A 4,995-nucleotide genomic window follows, 5' to 3' on the forward strand; every position below is an offset into this window, starting at 1 on the left:
ATAGGACAGTGGAAGTTGGCATGTGCTTGGAGCTTGGAACTGGCACACTGATACAAACCGATTTTTCCTAACCATTGTTTCCCTAACCCGTCGTTTACAAACAGATAACATAACTCTCACTAAACAACGTGAATCAATTAGATTTGGACTAACTTGATAAGAGGGCTCAAACATATGTACTGAAGGAATTAACCAATAACGTCATTGTTCGATGCAATGCACTTTGTACTTTTTTTTTTGAAGCATCATTTTGTACTTTCGAGTGTGTATGAAGAAAATATAGTAAATCTCACTTCACTCTTTCACAAACTAAATTAGTGTTTAATGTAAAATTGTGGGACGGCATCAGAATGAAAAGTGAAGTCACTGAGAAAAATGTTTCTTAGAATGTTGGGGTTGTGATAGATTTCGTTTACGACTCCTCTATAAGACTATAATAACTATACTACTATAACTTTTGGTCGGTTGATGCGATTCGTTTTTTTTTACCCTTTGGAAGAATTTTTGAACACGAACAATCAGAGGATTCTTGACTATACAAGAGATTTATTGCCCTTTTTATGAAAATTAATTCTAAAACATTATCAATTTTTTTTTTGTATATGACTGACATTCTACCAAAAGAAGATGAAACAGACCCGTGCGTAGCACGGGCGACAACTAGTATAGAGTAGTAATAGGGCACATGACCGTGCACACCCTGTTATTTGTAAAACGAGGAGTTATTTCTTTTTGTAAAGCAGGTGGGCGACCACGTAATCTTCACCATTATTGTATTTGAACATCTCTTCCCAAATGATGAACAGCACCCTCCACCAGTTGATTTTCTTTAGAGTCTCTTCTTCGCCAATCCCATAATATGTCTTGAATTCGTTTTTTATTTCTTCCATATTACAATCTAAGTTTTTCAAACACTTTTCCCTGCAAATTATCACGAAACAAACATGTTTAAACACCACATACAACAATATTAATCGAAGTTCCAATATGGTGATATTCAATCTAGTTTATGACATCTTACTTGGTAATACCAAAGGTAATCAAGCCGTTTAGAACCCAATGGTCTACAACCGTAATATCATCCTGAGAAGAAAAAAAGTAAAATTAAAAAGGTTATTTTGATTTTGATTTTGCCTTTCAATTTCTTTTTAAATGATTATTTCGAAGCCAAAAATGTGTGCCGCATTATGTTACATTGTTATACCTGGAAATACAGAAGAGTGTTTGCTGATGGTAGCGTCCCAGTTGGTAAAATGTATTTGCCAAACCAATCATCCTCATTGATTGGCTACAAAATCAAGTATACGAATCAGCTGGTAAGAATTTAACATATGCGAATCACCCTGTCCTGGAAAGCATTCAGTTACAGTTCCTATATGTAGGTACTTACCGCGGCATGGAATGCAAAGTTTTTGTGACATAAAATGCTCTAAGAAAAGCAAACCATCGTCTTTTACCCATTTTGATATTTCTCGAAGAACTAGTCCAAAGTTCTTAAAGTGCTAAAAAAAAAGTGAAAAATAATGAAAATTAAAAAGTTTCCATAACATGAAGTCATGAACAATTTATGTATATGTATTATACTCCATACCTCGATCACACTGATATGGAATATACGGTCATATGTTGCTTCGACATCTTTTGCTAAAAAATCTGCTATTATTATCTCAACATTTGATAAATTGCGAATTCTACACACAAGTGGAAGAGGAGTGAAACAAATTAGGTAGATACAAATGGGTGTTTTTACTAGACAATTTTATTGTTTAAAAAAAAAACGATCGAAATACTTACTTGCACTGTTCTAGTATGTATTCTTTTTGAGACGGTATATTAGTAACTCCGGTGACTTTGCAATTCTTAAATTTCTTTGCAATATGCAGAACATGTGGTCCACATCCACACCCTAGATCTAATACGGTCTGGCCATCTTTTATGTCTTCCCTCTCACAATATAAATCCATCATTTTTTTAGCTGCCTCGTCCATCGTGATCGTTGGATTCGTATACAAACCCGAGCTGCATGGTTACAAAGAAAAGATCAAGGAAAAAAAAAGGTTGCTATTTGTTTTTGAGTTCTATCTATGTATATCTACTGCATGGAATTGTTAATGATGATATAGTACTTGGTATTTGATAATTAAGTCATGTATCAAAAGACATTTACGATGTGTTTACTTTTTATGTACCTTTCTTTGATGGTACGTCCAGCGATATGTATGTCGAATGAGCGCGGTGTATCGTAAAACTTGGAGTTATGTTCTTCATCGTCGTCTGATCCTATCGGAATGCTGCCAAGTGCTATATACAACGAAGAAAAAATCAACAACATATTAAGTAATCTGAACACGACCAACCTTGTTAAGGTAAATCTCATATATAAAGCAGATTGTAGGAGTGAAATATCGCACATTCATTATGTATGCGAAATAAAGTTCAGCTAATACAAGCGAAGATCATCGCACATACCAAAATTGAGATGACGTATTTGATGATGTCAGCATAGTCACGAGTAAAGTGTGATGATCTGTGCGAAGTATAAAGTGTGTGAAGTTGAGTGAATGTACATGAGCGATTGTAATGCACAGTGATTCCGAAAATAGGGATCTATTAGCTGTCATCCACTATGTAAAATCCTATATAAAGGGAAGGGCTATCATGTAATGAGAGAGATCTCAGAGAGTGTGTTAGACAAGAAATTAGGAGAGATAAAGTTTATTTGGAGAGCAAGTAAAGTCTTTGTATTATCTTGTATGCAACCTAAGATTTTAATGAGTAAATGAATGATTTTCACCATGATTTCTTAGTGTATTGTTTAGATTCTTGTATGGATGTGGTTGTAGGATTTTCTGCAACTACATTTTGGCGCTAGAAACAGCTCGGAGTGATTCGTTTAGAAATCAAGTTTACAAAATTTTAGATCTAACATTTTTCTTTAAACAATTGAGATTTTCATCGTTAGAACCTTTCAATTCTTTTTAAAATAATCTTTCATTCGTTAATACAAAAAAGTGGAGATGATACGAATCGGATCTACTGCTGAACAAGCAGCAACAGCTAGGAAGAGTGAAAGAATTGTTGAAAGAATAAGAGGTGAAATTCCTGAACAACCAGAGGTAGGAGAAAGAGAAAATCAAAGAAATGCAACTCCAATTGGATCTCAGCATACACAAAAGCAGAATAATGATATTGATTACGATCGAGTGAGTGTTCATACTGCACGAACGAATTCTACCGATGAAGAGGAACAAAGAACTGGAGATGCAGGAAGGATTGAAGGAAATGAAGAAAATATGACAATTGCAGAACTTAGACAAAGATTTATTGCACAACGGAGAAGATAAGAAGAACAATGTGCTAACTCGATACGTCAGAATGATGATCTAAGAGAAGAGAATCTGAGATTACAAGAACATATATCAAGAAGCGCTACACTATCAAGATCTAGGGCAAGCAGAAGTTCATCATACGAAGTCAATATAATCAAAGAGATGCTAGGCGAGAGCAACCTTTAGGTAATATTGATGAGAACTTACAGGTAAGTGATAATTTACAATATCAACGCAATGAGAGACGCATATAATATAATCGATACGAGCAACCGCGTGAGAATCATCACCGACAAGAAGGTCAAAGGAATAACAGACGTAAAAATGCAGGCGAGCGATATCACACACACTATGAGTCAGATAATGATGAAGAAAATGATCCAGAACAAGGGAGAATTCTATTGCATGGTAGAGAAATATGAAAGATAAATATGCACGCGAAGAAGTGGATGAAATAAATAATGCTATTCGTGAACATATGAGAGATGAAATAGAAAGGCGTACGAGAATAAGAGAAGAAGCTGAATAAAGAGAGATACAAGAGGCCATGCGACAGAATAATCATGAGAATAGAATGAGGCAAGCGAGATTAAAAAGACCTATGCGACAGGACGTAGATCAAACTATAAGTGAAGAAATTCTTAAAGAAATGGCAGAATTAGGAGAAATGATGACTGCGCGAAGAACTGGTGGAAGGAGACAATTAGAAGACGTAGTAGAGGAAGCTGGAAAAACACCCTTTGCAAGGCAAATTCAAATTACAATAATACCACCTAAGTGAAATTTACTAGTATTCATAAGTATATTTGATGGAAGCACATGTGCAGTACAACACATAAAAGCTTACAGCCGATCTCTGTTGCAATGGGAAGAGAATAATGCAGTATTGTGTAAGTATTTCCCTGCGAGCTTAACAGGGGAAGCTTTGCAATTGTTCGAAGGGTTTCCAGTGGGGACCATTAGATCATTTCGTCATTTAGAAAACGTCTTTTTGGGACAATATATCAGTAACAATATGTCACGACCAGGGATTGAGACAGCCTTTGGACTTCGCAGAAGGATCTATGAGAGTTTGCGTCATCTAACCACGCGTTGGAGGACCATGTGTAGTGAAATGGAAAGACGAGTAGATGAACGAAATCTTATACTAGCCTTTATCAATGCTCTTTTTTCCTACGGATCTATTATATACACAAATCTTCGGGATAAAAGACACTATAACAATATCAGAGCTGCGCGAATTTCAAGAGGAGTATATAACACTTGAGGAGAAGCAGAGAGATATGGAGTCTTACCTAGTTGCGATACCTAATGCGAATAATGGGAATGCAAGTTTACTTCCAAGGATGAAAAATGCTGTTGCGATTACATCACATAGAAGTCAATGAAAGAACATTACAGAGGTGGAACAAAAGCTGGTATCCATGTGTAGCGCAGATCAAGAAGAATTCGAAAGAGAATAAAAAGAAAAACAATTCCAAAATCGCGGAGGAAATAATAAGATTCAAAGAATGGATAACCCTCTAGAAGGCTATGGAGGCCAACAAACATATTATAATAGGAAACAAGGAACTTGGAGAATAGTCTGGGAACAAATAAACTTGCCAAAGTTGAATACTACAGTGGACAAAATCTGGGAAGCTGTTATATTAATGGAAGAAATTCC

General features: G+C 35.6%; 1 long non-coding RNA gene across 1 annotated transcript; it reads right to left on the bottom strand.

Annotated features, from left to right (window-relative positions):
• Window positions 1-1,054: 1,054 nt before the first annotated feature.
• On the bottom strand, window positions 1,055-1,622 carry LOC113353306. Its single transcript, XR_003361197.1, has 4 exons — window positions 1,592-1,622; window positions 1,391-1,502; window positions 1,205-1,288; window positions 1,055-1,083 (listed from the first exon to the last, which is right to left on the bottom strand). It is a non-coding gene; the product is annotated as an uncharacterized LOC113353306 (long non-coding RNA).
• Window positions 1,623-4,995: the final 3,373 nt, after the last annotated feature.

Source organism: Papaver somniferum, chromosome 2 (assembly GCF_003573695.1).
Source record: "Papaver somniferum cultivar HN1 chromosome 2, ASM357369v1, whole genome shotgun sequence".
Lineage (NCBI taxonomy): Eukaryota > Viridiplantae > Streptophyta > Magnoliopsida > Ranunculales > Papaveraceae > Papaver > Papaver somniferum.